This window comes from Chiloscyllium punctatum, chromosome 41 (assembly GCF_047496795.1).
Source record: "Chiloscyllium punctatum isolate Juve2018m chromosome 41, sChiPun1.3, whole genome shotgun sequence".
In the NCBI taxonomy this organism is placed as follows: Eukaryota; Metazoa; Chordata; class Chondrichthyes; order Orectolobiformes; family Hemiscylliidae; genus Chiloscyllium; species Chiloscyllium punctatum.
Window position 1 is genome coordinate 49,733,983 of NC_092779.1, and position 14,841 is coordinate 49,748,823.

General features: G+C 41.5%; 1 protein-coding gene and 1 long non-coding RNA gene across 3 annotated transcripts in view; one reads left to right on the plus strand and one right to left on the minus strand.

Moving 5' to 3' along the window:
* LOC140465061 (E3 ubiquitin-protein ligase RNF144B-like) overlaps positions 1-14,841 on the plus strand; it is an 80,697-nt gene that overhangs the window by 24,585 nt on the left and 41,271 nt on the right. Inside the window, exon 2 of one of the 2 annotated variants that reach the window (XM_072560906.1) lies at positions 9,694-9,759. The exons of the other annotated variant lie outside the window; for it this stretch is intronic. The gene's annotated coding sequence lies outside the window, so the exon portion shown is untranslated. The remainder of the gene's footprint in view (positions 1-9,693; positions 9,760-14,841) is intronic. 2 annotated transcript variants of the gene reach the window in all.
* On the minus strand, positions 5,290-6,778 carry LOC140465062 (uncharacterized). Its single transcript, XR_011955059.1, has 3 exons — positions 6,710-6,778; positions 5,896-5,997; positions 5,290-5,360 (listed from the first exon to the last, which is right to left on the minus strand). It is a non-coding gene; the product is annotated as an uncharacterized lncRNA (long non-coding RNA).

Consider the following 14,841-nt stretch of genomic DNA (forward strand, 5'->3'; position numbering starts at 1 on the left):
TAAATCCTCTGGCTTTATTTTGAAGAAGAACAGGGGAGATTGTACTGGAGTCCATGCCATTATTTATCCCTCAAACATTACTAAATCGGATTATCTGGCTATTTGTTGTGTATGGTACCTTACCAAGTTAGCTGAGTTACAAATCACACCACACCTGGTTATAATCCAACAGGTTTATTTGGAAGCACTAGCTTTCGGAGCGCTGCTCCTTCATCAGGTGGTTATGGAGAATAAGGATGTTTTCTTTCATTAACTGCACTGATCAAATTGTATGGAGGCAGATTTGAAGCAGAGGGTCACAGACACCTTTTGAGTTGTGCTGCAGGTTTTTGATCCAAGGGCACTGCTGAGTAAAATTACTGCAGAAGGGCTGAGATCGGCAATAGCTACCTGTCCAGTACTGGTGGATGGTTAATTATCTGCAATTAATTGCCTACTTGGGGGCAAATTTGGTGTTACTGCTGGATCCTGGGCCCATCCATCAGTGGTGAGGGCAAAGCTGTCAGCTGACTGGGGCTGGTCTTCTGATGACAAAACAGGCAAGCGATCAGGCTGTCTTCCATTTCCTCCCCCAACCCATTCCCAGAGCTATGGTTACCAGAATTACACAACTGTAGCAATAGGCCATTGTGTGTTTCCTTCTGTGTTCAGAAGTATTTGGGCAATCAATCCATCTTGAAGCAACCTCTAGGTCCTCTCGTGGGGCTGCCAAATGGTCAGCCTATTGGCCCTCCTCCCTTCCTTTAATTAAATAGGGCTCCTGGAGGCAGCCAGTTAATAGGCCTGGGAATTGGCCTCCTCTAGAATGATTGGACAGATGGGTTGAACTTGGAAACTGGACCCAGAAATGGTTACTACCCAGATGTAAGTAAATTTCCATCCCAAATGGACTGTCTGACTTTCATTGTAGTGTCACATACAAACACTGGCGTAAAGCACTTTTCACATGGCATAACTAAATCTTCAAGCACTACTAACTATAGGGAGAGGCTGAATAGGTTGAGGCTATTTTCCCTCGAGCGTTGGAGGCTGAGGGGTGATCTTATAGAGGTTTATAACTCATGAGGGGCATGGATAGGGTGAATAGCCAAGGTCTTTTCCCAAGATAGGAGAGCCTAAAACTAAAGGGCATAGGTATAAGGTGAGGGGGGAAAGATTTAAAAGGAACCTAAGGGGCAACCTTTTCACGTGTGTATGGAATGAGCTGGCAGAGGAAGGGGTGGAGGCTGGTGTAATTACAGCCATTAAAAGGCATCTGGATGAGTATATGAATGAGAAGGATTTAGAGGGATCTGGGCCAAATGCTGGCAAATGGGACTAGATTTATTTAGGATCTCTGGTTGGCATGGACGATTTGGACCAAAGAGTCTGTTTCTGTGCTGTATATCTCTATGACTGTAATATGACTGCAGGAGTGCTATGTGTGTTATTTTGATTTAAGTCCGATATCTAAGTTTTGTCCTTTACTTCACTAAAAAAAAGTGTTCGAAATAGACATGGAATTGGGATCTAAGGTAGATTCCAGTAACCAAAATTTGATGATTGAATTGCAGGGTTACCAAACATAAGCAGCAAAAGCCTGGAATTAAGGATATTTTTATACCTTTTTGGCTGGATAGGTATTTAAATAAGGATAATGGATTTTTCAATATAATTGGCACCCACAGAGCTGTTGTGGTGTAGTGGTAGTGTCTGTGTCTTTGAGCCAGGACTCTGTGTTCAAATTCTACCAACTCTAAAGGTGTGTCATAACCTGTCTGAACAGGTTGATTTTTAAAAAGTATCTATAATTGGCAAATAAACATTTGCACTGCTGGATATGTCAACAAGAAAGGTGGCATGACTGATTTTTAACTGTCAGTCAGATTCCAACTATCATCACTTTAATATAGTAATCAAATAGTTTACCTCAATGTGACTTGAAAAATGGGATTTATTATTGGATTTCAAAATTCTGAATCAATAAATACTACTTGCAATGCTAAACCTCTTAGTTCAAGAGGGTAAAACCTGATTCGTTCAGTGAATGTGTTCAAGGCTTTGATCATCTGGTGCACGCCAATCTCTTTAAAAAAAACTAATTTATTAGCTTTCAAACACGAGCAGTTACTCATGGTCTGGTCTCCATCTTGACAATATAAATACCCCCTCTCTCTTTATTTTTTGTCTTTTTATTTGTCTCAAACTCCCCCCCCCCCCCCCCCCCTTCCTCTCTATTCTTTCCTTTTTTCGTCCCCTTTTTTTTTCTCACTCTTCTCTCCACCCCACCCCACCCCTTTCACACAACCTGCATGCAAGCAGAAAACTCTCTATGTAAATATTAGAGCAACTCCCTCCAACTTATTATTCTGGCTGCTGATCCAGTTCATAGTCACCAGACCTAAAACAAGACCAATGTGCTTTTCTGCTGTACTCTTAGTAATGTTCCAGCTTTCTCTGCTGTTCACCATTTCATGATTGCAATGCCTTTTGTGCTAAGATAATATCTTTTAAGATCTTCTCATTTGTGTGTTAATTATACCAAAATTTGATGAACAGATTGGTTCCAGAAATTCAGACGTGCCTTTAACATGCACAAATTTGTTTCCTCACAACTGGGAAACAAAACTGACCTTGCTTCCTAAGCGTTTGCTTTGGTATAGCTGTAATCTTTACTTTGCATTGCTACATACACACCCACATTTCTTGTCACATTTTCAGAATATTTCCAGTCACTATTTATTTGAAGTTGGGCAGAACTTAATCGACACAGCGGGGAGCCAAGGAACATAGTGCCGACTCCACATTTTAGGGCATTTGCTGGAAGCGCATTGAGATCAAATTCTCAGATACTTGCTTGTCTGCCATTGGGCTTTTCAACTGCTGTGAATAGAATTTCGTCCTGAAAAGCCTGATGTGATGGCATGTACTGCTTTAGAGAGGTTCTGATCAACCAGAGGCTGGCACCTCCCCAGTACCCACCATGATGACCACCGAGGTGTGGCCAATGTCACAGATTGATAGAGTCCCAGGTTTCAGGTTAGTGGGACAGACAGGGAGGCCCCAGCAAAGGGAACAGAGAGGTTGGTTGTTTTACTCTCTGTTGTCCAGGGGTTTTGAGAGAAAATGTGAAAGTATTTTCTTAGGGGTCTTATAGCAGGGAAGAGAGATTGAGACCTGGGCATGGACAGCCTTTGCTTGTGAAGTTCAGGGGAGCACCTCTGCTCCTGACCTCAAACAAAAATAGATTTAGAGTGTGGTGCTGGAAAAGCACAACAGGTCAGGTAGCATCCGAGGAGCAGGAAAATCGAAGTTTCGGGCAAAAGCCCTTCATCAGGAACAAATATAGGTCATTTATTTATTTAAGGTCCTCTTTGCCCTTCACCTGGCTGCTGACCTGCATTACTTGGTATGGTCCCAGCTGATGGTAATACTGGACAAGCCAGGTTGCAGAATGATACCCAGCTTGATCGATCATATGGTTAATTGTTGCACTTGGTTACCATGATGCTTAGTCACTGAAAGATATTCAGACGAGGCTGCAGATATTCTTAACAACTGACATATGTTTATTACACACGTGGCCGGGGGAGGTGGGGGAAATTGTGCAACTGTTGAATTCGAAATTGCTTAATACAAATAGCAAAACAAAGTTTTACCCGGTTTCTGAACTCTATCCTTTTATGGATACTCAATTCCAGAGAAATATCATTCCTTTCTCAACTCTTTAAGTATTACTAAACTGATTCTTCACAATTTTTTTTTGGACTGTGGAAGCAGTTTTCTGATACCTTTCTGAGTATGCTGGTATGAACCTGTCACAATTTTGATGATCTAAACTTTCTCCATTTGAATAATTTGAAGACTTCTGAGCAGGCTCTGTTCAATTTAGCAACTCTACGAACTAACAATACTTTTTGGCTTTGATGACCTTTCGGTCTTTTTTTTTTCCCCTACATTTAGCAACATAAATGTGCCAGCATTAAGTTTACAGGTGTCCTGCCAGGCGCTTCCTGATATCACATGCCTTCTTGGATTTGATGTATTTGACTTTTTTTCTAGTTTTCTAAAAAAAACACTACCGTCACAAAAAGCGAGTGGGGAAAAAGTGACGACTGCAGATACTGGAGATGAGACATGGAACGTTTGGCACTGTAAAAGTACAGCAGGTCAGGCAGCATCTGAGGAGCAGGAGAGTCAAAGTTTCAGCCATGAGCCCTTCAGCAGGAATATGTTGGGAGGAGGGGGCAGAGAGATACGTAGGGGAGTTGGGGTGGGGGGCAAGGTGGCTGGGAAGGCGATAGGTGGATGCAGATGGGGATAGTAGTGATAGGTTGGTCGGTGGGTAGGGCGAAGTGGATAAGGTGGGAAGGAAGATGGACAAGTCAATAGGGTGGTGCCAAATTGGAGAGTTGGATCTGGGATGAGGTGGGGGTGATGGGAGATTTGGAAACTGGTGAAGTCAATGTTGATGCCATGTGGTTGAAAAGTCCCGAGCTGGATGATGAGGCGTTCTTCCTCCAGTTGTCAGGTGGCTTTGATTTGATGGTGGAGGAGGCCCAGGGCTCCACCACCAAAAATATATTTGCCTCCCCACCCCTATACGCATTCCAGAGAGACCATTACCTCTGTGACTTCCTCGTTAGGTCCACGACCCCACCCTCCACACCCAACACCTTCCCTTACTGCTGCAGGAGGTATAAAACCTGCATCCTCACCTCCGTCCAAGACCCCAAAGGATTTTTTTCACATCCAGCAGATATTTTCACGCACACCCAAACCAGGGAGATAGGATGCCAACTTGTGGAGCTTTTCAGGGAACATGTCTGGGACACACGCACCAAACCATCCCACCACTTTGTGGCTGACAACATCAATTCCCCTTCCCACTTCCCCAAGGAGATGCAAATCCTGGGCCTCCTCCACTGTCAAATCAAAGTCACCCGACGCCTGGAGGAAGGACATCTCATCTTCAGTCTTGGAACCCTTCAACCACACGGGATCAATGTTGATTTCACCAGTTTCCAAATATCCCCACCCGCAACCCCATCTCAGATCCAACCCTCCAACTTGGCACCACTCTCTTAACCTGTCCCACTTGTCCATCTTCCTTCCTACCTATCCGCTCCACCCTCCCAGTGACCTATCAGTAGTATCCTCCAGCTGCATCCACGTTTGCCTTCCTAACTACTCCCCCCACCCTCCTATTTATCTCTCAGCCCACTTGCCTCTCCACATTCCTGATGAAAAGCTTATGTCCAAAACGTTGAGTCTCCTGCTCCTCGGATGCTGTCTGACCTGCTGTGCTTTTCCAGTGCCAAACCTTTCGTCCCTTTTTCCAGCATCTGTAGTCCTCACTTTCTCCCGCTCGATTATGGAGTCTGTAAAGGGATTTGGTTAGGCTGTGTTATTTGCATATTATTTTCCTATGTTTCTGTCATTTGCAAATTTAGGAATGATGTAACAGCTCACTTGCCATGATGGAAATGGAATTGCTCCACTTGAATTGTTTGCTTACCCTGTTCCTTCTGTGCAGAGCTAGAGCTAAAATTCTCTCCCAGCTAATTTCCAGATGCTGCAATAAAATTATGGGACTTTTCTCTTCTAGCATGCAACTTTTCAATGAGTTTAAATCCTCAGCAAACTTCTCCACCATGTAAATGTAGCTTTAATTCTTGCCCTTCCTACTAGTTGTTTACACCCTCACTCAAATGTGGTGAGTTTGAAAAATGTCGTTTTCCAATTGTACAATAGCGTAAGTCTTAACTATTTGAGTGTATGTTGAGAAATCGTACTTGCACAGTCCACAATTCTCTGTTCATTATTTTGAGAATCCTAAGCTGCACGCTTGTGACTTCCTGACTTGAATTTTGATGGGTGAGGCTGTGGCATGGATTCAGCTTCACAAATATTTACCTGTACAGGAGTGCCCTCCAGTGACTGAATGCATCCTCAGAACCCCAGAGCTTTTGGAGAGGGCCAACTGTTCGTTTTCTTGCATTTTTCAGTGGTTATAATCTGTAAATCAAACCATATTTATAGGCACTTAGGACATTGAACCAATTATGAAAGAAATTAAAATTGAGCTAAAAATGTTCTTCTCATTTTAAGACTGAATTCACTTCAGAGAATTTTCAAGAAATGTTGTAATATTTTATATTTGGATAAGTTATGGCACATCTGTGGCAGGTGGGACTTGAATCCAGGCTGGCCTCAAGGCAGGGACACTAAACTGTCCACAAGGGCCCACCTTTTATTGTTTGAAAGAGCAGCATGAGCCATTTGAAAGAGAAATATTACTGCTGGGGAGTAGGGAGGCTAACTGGAGAATAGATTTTGTCTTGTGAAGCTCATGGTGACAAATTACCAAGGTGGATTTGAAGCATCATTTTAAAATAATGGAATTTGGCTTAGGCATGCAATTTTCTCCTGATTTTCCTCTTTGGTCAGATAGAGCAGCTTTGATGCTTAAAAGAGCACTATTACAGGTAGTTCTCCTATAACGTGGTAGTTGTGTTCCCATGTGACATAGTGTTTTAGAAAATTGCCCAATATAAATAATGGGGTCTATGGGAAAAGCCGGGTTAGGGGTGAACCACTAAAAATCAAAACGAAAATACTAGTTAGCCTAACACAAACAATAGCACAGCCTAAGTAAATCTTTAAAGCATATATTTTAATGAAATAATATGTAAATTTAACACTAAAATCGCTGACTAGAGCACTGTACCTTTTCATGAAGGTCTTCATCAGAAAGTGCATGAGCTGACTGACCACATGATGCCACGCGGAAGTCCAGTACTCCTCAAGATTCTCACCCAGTTTGGAATGCAGTTCCTTCTAAATATAGACTACAATTCCCAGTTTGGAATACAGTTCCTTCTAAATTTAGACTACGATTCCCAGTTTCAAGCTAAGTTTCAAAGCTTGCAGAGCTGATTGCTTTACTGTTTTAGCTGAACACACTGAATTTGCATTTTGCACGCAGAGGATCCTGAGACTGGGATTTGCTCTTCAGCTAGTGCCCAGGATGGAATTGCACAACAGGTGATCGCTGTATCCACAATTCACCGATCGCATTACAATCTAATCGCGTTTAATAAATGTGCGTTATAGGAAAACTACTTGTACTGGGTTTGGAATTCCATATCTGCAGGGGTGGAAAATTGGTACAGTGGATCAGCCATAGATAAGAAAAGCAAATCAAATGGGTACATAAATCCATTGTCGCCTACCTGGAATTTCTCTGCTTTAATTTTTTTAAATCTACACAGTAGCATTAGGATTATTTTCATGGCAGGCCTCCAAACACTACCTTAGTCGCCCTCCTTATTGTATAAAGCCAAGCAATAAGAGTTAGTGAGCACATCACTCTGGCAGAATCATAACCAAACCTAACCTTTTTCTCATCTGCCCTTCATGTACATGAGTCTTCTAACAGGATGTACCAAAGAGTAAATTTAACTCGACAGAAAGGTAGGTCGGTATTAATAATTGCATGGTCTATTTTGCCCAAGTAGGGTTAGTATACATATGTGGCTCTAGAAAATAAATTGAAGGAATTCATGTTTAATGTCACATGCATACTATTTGTATATTGAGATACTGATCTTGAGAATCTAAGGTTGTGGATGTCTGCACATGCACTGTCTCTAAGGTTGCTTGCTCCATGTCTCTACAGAAGGCTGTTCAATCTTAATATACTGCAACACTCTTATCTACACCTTTGGATGGTAGGTTATCAAATTCAGCATGCTCGTGTTGCATTTAAGAAACCTCACTTCACATGCTCATTCTAGACTGGTGTCTTTCTGTCTGAGTCATGTCATCAGTTAATTTAATCATGATTGATATAAATCTCGTTATCTAAGTTCCCCCACAGTTTTTTTTTCTACTTGATCTTCATTATTCCAGTAGTTTATACTGCTATTTAATTCAATTTTGCAATCATTAGCATCATTAATACCATTATTGCTGCTATCAACGTGATCACCATCTCCCTTTACCCACTCAGAGTCTGAATCTCACAGTTCAGGGAAATTAGACTAGATGACCTGAGCAAAGTTTCTTCAGTTCAACAGTAAGGTGCTGGTGTTGTACCTCTCTGTCCACTATGTGATGCATTAAAGGCAAGACTGTCCCACTTCTTGTCATAATCATACTCAATATCACGTCTTAGGTCGAGCTAAATCAATATCTTTTTGATCCTCCTGAGCATCCCTTCGGATGTTCTGATAATATAAGATCTCTTTGGTTGGTTTTTCTGATGAGCGTAGCTTTTGACTTCCTGCTTCTTCAGCAGACTTTCAGTTTCCGACTTAAATGTCAGTAGTTTTTGATCTGTGCCTGAAATTATAGCACCTTCTGCTTTTTGCAGAGGCATCTCTCTTGTTGTTGTTTTATCTTCTTGTGGTCATTAGAGTCTATGTTTGGCTCGATATAGCTTTGGTTTTGTGTTCTGAAACTGGTACACCAGTTTTTTAACCTCAGCCCTATTAACACTAGCAAGTATCCATAATTCTTGTAGTGCTCTGTAAATGGAGTGAATTCCCAGTCTAGATTCTCAAGTGTCAGTGAATTCACCAAGCTTGACTGTTCGCTCTATTTTTCCATATGACTGAGGATGGGATGAGAACTTGTCATCCGATTGGATACTAGTCTCCCTAGTGAAATCCTGAAATCCTCTTTCACAAAGGGAGGTCCATTATTTGATACAAAATCTATCAGGAAACCACATCTCATAAAAATCCATTTCCATTCTTATATCCATGAATCAGCCATGTTTGAATGAAACGTTGCCACTTCAATCCATCTTAATCGTCAGCTACAGGTCATTCTGCGATAACATGATAGTTGCATTCCTCTACCACCCTGCATTATAGAAAACTGCTATAGAAAATTGCGCTGTACAAGATGGTGATAGAAAATTGCTATACCCGTTCGGTAGAAAGTTTGCATTATCCAAACAGCTAATGCAATTCGTCAACTACATTATAGCCAATTGGCTATAACAAAGTGCATGTTCTACCAGAACAACATGCTAAAGGTACTTGCATGTGAATAGGATGTACTTTTCTGCCTTCATTCACAGCCATCCTATGTTGTGGTGATCAGAACTGTACACAGTACACTAGCCGAGTTCTAACCAATGTAATATTGACCATCCTTGAGGCATTACGAGACAACCACTCTGCGTGAAGGACTGAAATAACGTACAAGCCAAATTTGGTAGGGTGGAAATTTCCATTTCTTGACGTTAGAAAGATCAATTTAGTATTTTATGCCTACCTATATACTTTGTCATTTTTCCAGATGACTAATGGATTTATTGACCAATTGTACAGTTGGGGAGAATACAACTCCAGACCTTTGTACCATATTTCATTCAGTAACATAACTGCAGAACAACATATAAAAATAATTGCTGGCCATCTCCTCTAAAAAAAAACTTTTGTTTAGAATCAATTACAAAGGTTATTGTAAGCTCAAGTTACTGAGATATGTCCAATTACTGGAGGGCACACCTGTATAAGTAAATATTTGCTAAGCCATGTTCCTGCCAGAGCCTCACCCATTGAAGATTGTTAGGAGGCCATGGGGATTTAATTCCATGTTGTGTTTTTTTTCTTTTGCGCCTTTCCTTTTACGAATATGTTTTGTTATCTTTAGCTACTGAGGTGAAATATGTTAATATACTTGAGTTTTTTTTTCTAGTTTTCTATTGCTGTTGTTGCTCCCCTTGCACTGATTGGAGAATTGAAAGTTTCAAAAGGATAGAACGTAAGTAACAAAGGAAAAATACATTGAAGTAACTGAAGAAATAAATATCAAAGGAACATAGGCAAATTAATTGTATTTGCAGATGAGATCATACAGCATGTTTTCCTATTATTCTCAGGTGTAAGACATTTGAAATTGTGAAAAAGTGCAACAGAAAAGGGACAAAACTGGCATTGTGGCCAACTCCTACCTCACTGACCTAACTTCCCTCTCCCAATAACCCTGTCCCTGGACACTCCACCACCACCTCCTGTAAATGATGTTGGGCCTGCAGGGCTGGGATCCAGATGCCTCTGTTTGTGCTGTTTACAGAGACAACCTGCTGAAGATTGGTGATTGACCCTAAGGACAAATTTGGCCCTGATTGTGGCCAGTAGAAGCTCCATCTCCCATGAATTTGCTTATTGGCTGAAGCTTTTAGTAAATTACATCTTCCTGTCTTATTTTCCAGTTGCTAAGTTTTGTAGTGCCACAATGGCAGTCCTGCAGCATTATTATCCATAATGTCTTAGATGGTGAAGGGTGTTCACCTTGCTTATGGAAGTCCTTCTGGGAGGCCTGCTATAAATACATAATGACTCTGACCTAGGACATTTAAGCTAGGAATGGCTGGTGGACTGATGGTTCCATCCTGACCCTGAAGTGATGTGGTTAGTATACCCAACCTCAAGCAGTAGCTTGATTGAAAATGGACTGATAGCGAATGAATAGTAAATAACTTTTTGTGAACCATAGGTAGAAAACTCAAACATGAAAATTCTGAACAAAATGTTGAGAAAAGCTAGTGGCAAGTGAATCCTTCAACTGATGATCAGAGAAGAGATTGCATTGCAACACACCCTTTCATTGTGAAACTTGATTGGTTTGGTGGTTAACTCCTTGAATTTCAATCAATTTGCTGCTCTGCATTCCAACTTCATTAACACTATACAAGTGTCTGTAGGCAAATTCCTTAAGCAGAACAGAAACCACTAAAGATTAATTGACGTTAAATACTGAGTGCATCCAAGGAGCAGGAGAATCGATTTTTCGGGCATAAGCCCTTCAGGAATTATGCCCGAAACGTCAATTCTCCTGCTCCTTGGATGCTACCTGACCTGCTGCGCTTTTCCAGCAACACGTTTTTCAGCTCTGATCTCCAGCACCTGCAGTCCTCACTTTCTCCTAGTTAAATACGCAGTGTAAAATTAATTGTCGTGATCCTCATTTCAAAGCAACATACTGCAGATGCTTGAAAGTTGTGCAACAAACACAACGATGGAGAAACTCAGCAGATCTGGCATAAGTTGGGAAGAGGAAAACAGAGTTAACTTTAAAGTCCAGTGACCCTACTTCAGAAACTACTCTGAAGAAGAGTCATACCAGACTTGACATTATTTCTGTTGCTCTCTCCAAAGATGTTGCCATAGTTGCTGAGTTTCTCCAGCATTCTCAGTGTATGTTTTAAATCTTCACCGACCAAGAGATGGTAAGGGAGCATGTAGAGCTTTTAAAAAGTCATAATATTTTTCAGTTTTTTTCCTCTCCTGAATGTATGCATCATTAGTTCTCTGGGAACAATTTTCCGCCATGATTCTTTAGTTGTGTTGGTTAGTGAGTAAGCTTTATAATTATGATAGAGAGGGAAGTGAAATGACTGGTGATTCTGATTCTTATCTTCTGTGACATAATCAAGAACTCTTGCTGTTTCTTCTCTATTGAAGATAATTATAGTGTCAAGACTATTTACTTCCAGCATTGCAACATTGGTAATCTCTCCTACCTCAGTATAGGTGCTGCTGCTGAATTGTCTGTAAACTTGAACTGATCGAATGCTCTCTTGCCTGTATACAAATTCTCATCAAATCCCTTTCAATTATCAGCCTTGTGCTCCTTGACCTATATTGACTGGGCTTGCCTTGCATTGATTTTAAATTCTTATCTTTAAAAGTTCCTTCATGACTTGGCCCTCCCTCCCTGTAACCAACTACAGTCATAGAGTCATAGAGATGTACTGCTTGGAAACAGACCCTTCGGTCCAACCTGTCCATGCCGATCAGATATCCCAACCCAATCTAGTCCCACCTGTCAGCACCTGGCCCATTTCCCTCCAAACCCTTCCTATTCATATACCCATCCAAATGCCTCTTAAATGTTGCAGTTGTACCAGCCTCCACCACTTCCTCTGGCAGCTCATTCCATACACGTATCACCCTCTATGTGAAAACGTTGTCCCTTAGGTTGCTTTTATATCTTTTCCCTCTCACCCTAAACCTATGTCCCCTAGTTCTGGACTCCTGCACCCCAGGGAAAAGACTTTGTCTATTTATCCTATCCATGTCCCTCATGATTTTCTAAACCTCTATAACCCCTCAGCCTCCGATGCTCCAGGGGAAACAGCCCCAACCTATTCAGACTCTCCCTATAGCTCAAATCCTCCAACCCTGGCAGCATCCTTGTAAATGTTTTCTGAACCCTTTCAAGTTTCACAACATCTTTCCGATAGGAAGGAGACCAGAATTGCGCGCAATGTTCCAACAGTGGCCTAACCAATATCCTGTACAGCCGCAACATGACCTCCCAACTCCTATACTCAATACTCTGACTAATAAAAGAAATCATATCAAACACCATCTTCACTATCCTATCTGACTGTGACTCCACTTTCAAGGAGCTATGAACCTGCACTCCAAAGTCTCTTTGTTCAGCAACACTCCCTAGGACCTTACCATTAAGTGTATAACTCCTTCTAAGATTTGCTTTCCCAAAATGCAGCACCTCACATTTATCTAAATTAAACTCCACCTGCCACTTCTCAGCCCATTGGCCCATCTGATCAAGATCCCGTTATAATCTGAGATAAACTTCTTTGCTGTCCAGTACACCTCCAATTTTGGTGTCATCTGCAAACTTACTAACTGTACCTCTTCTGCTCACATCCAAATCATTTATATAAATGATGAAAAGTAGAGGACCCAGCACCGATCCTTGTGACACTCCACTGGTCTCAAGCCTCCAGTCTGAAAAACAACCCTACACCACCACCCTGTGTCTTCTACCTTTGAGCCAGTTCTGTATTCAAACTTCCAAGATTTCTGTGCTCCTCCAAATCTGTGTTCTTGCATAAAGCAAGATTTTTATCAATTGCAACATCGGCAATTTTGCCTATCGCTACTTAGACTCTAAACTTTAGAATTCTCTTTTTTAAGCACACTCCATCCCTACACTGCTTTCTCCATTTTTAAGACATCATTTCAAACTGAGGTCTTATGACAAATGTTTGGTTGCCTGTTATACAATTTTCCTATGTGTCTCAATGTTCACTTTTGTTGAACATTCCACATGTTTGAGAGGGATGTTATATTGTTGCAGCTGTATGAATGAAACTTGTTATTCATTACTGCCTACTTGAGATCTGCCAGTTCTAGTCAGAGTTTAATTTGAAACTCATGAGGTCTGTGTGGTTCATTTGTACATCCTGTATAGTATATTTGATCATGGAAGTCCACTTCACTAAACAAGAAATCATATCATTCAATGTTTTTATTTAACCAGAAGTTTTGGGTTTCAGTACTTCAAGCAAAATATGGGTCTTTTATTACATGGTTTCTGTTGTCAATAACCTTGGAGAAGAACATAGACTGAAGAACAAAGGAACTATCTTCATTGTTTAAACTGAATCTTTAAAGCACATACACTTGGTGGTGATGGTGGTGATGGAGGCAGGGTAATGGAATGTGAGCAAGTGAGATCTGGAATAGCACATTAGAATGAATGAGCAATTGGTCAAAATGTTGTACTGTTACATTGCCCTTTTCCCTCTAAATAGCAATACATGTTAGAGCATCATCCTTTCACTTCTGGGACTCTAGTTTGATTAGTGATTGTAAGGCTTATGTAAATAAGTTTGGAGACCATCTGAGCTAGCTGTCAACTGAATATATGCTCAATAGAAAATTTATGCAATGTACACATTAACACTAAGCTAAGGGAACAGATGTTATAGTACGTAGGAGCTCCTGTATACTGTTGTGATTGATGGCAAGCACCTCTGCAGTGACTGTTTCAAGCAGTTTTTCAAGCTGAGCAACTTTGGCTCAGGGTTTGAACTGGAGGCTGAACAATAAACACTGCCACGCATCAGATACAGGGAAGGTTACTTGGATTCTTTTGTATGAGGAGGTAGTCATTTTATTTGGGATAAATATTTCTGAACTGGAGGCAGGTTGGGGGGGGGGGGGGGGAGGTGCCCAGAGTACAGCATTGTCAGTTTTTAAGGTTCTTCAGCCTGTTTGGGGGACTACAAATGACTGAGCAGCCCAGAGGGTGGTACGTGTATGGAATGAGCTGCCAGAGGAAGTGGTGGAGGCTGGTACTATTACAACATTTAAGAGGCATTTGGATGGGTATATGAATAGGAAGAGTTTGGAGGGATATGGGCCGGGTGCTGACAGGTGGGACTAGATTGAGTTGGGATATCTGGTCAGCATGGACAGGTTGGAACAAAGAGTCTATTTCCGTGCTGTACATCTCTATAACTCTATGACTGTGGCACCATGATACAAGAATCTGGATTAGTGGTGCTGGAAGAGCACAGCAGTTCAGGCAGCATCCGAGGAGCTTCGAAATCGACGTTTCGGGCAAAAGCCCTTCATCAGGAATAAAGGCAGTGAGCCTGAAGGGTGGAGACCCCAGGCTCACTGCCTTTTATTCCTGATGAAGGGCTTTTGCCCGAAACGTCGATTTCAAAGCTCCTTGGATGCTGCCTGAACTGCTGTGCTCTTCCAGCACCACTAATCCAGAATCTGGTTTTCAGCATCTGCAGTCAGTGTTTTTACCTCCATGATATAAGAAGCCATTCAAGTGAGGAGAGTAACAAGGAGTATAGTATTCATAGTAGATAATATAGTGAAGGAGACTTAATTCTGTTTTCTGTAGCAAAGAGTGAGAGATCAGGTAGCTGTGTTTCCTGCCCAGTGTCAGACTTTGGAATATTTTGATCAGGGCTGGAAAGGAATGTGTAGTGAGAGGTGAAGGGTGGTCAACGTTGGAGCTAACGACCTAGGGAGAACCAGGAAGTAGATTCTGTACAGAGAGGATATG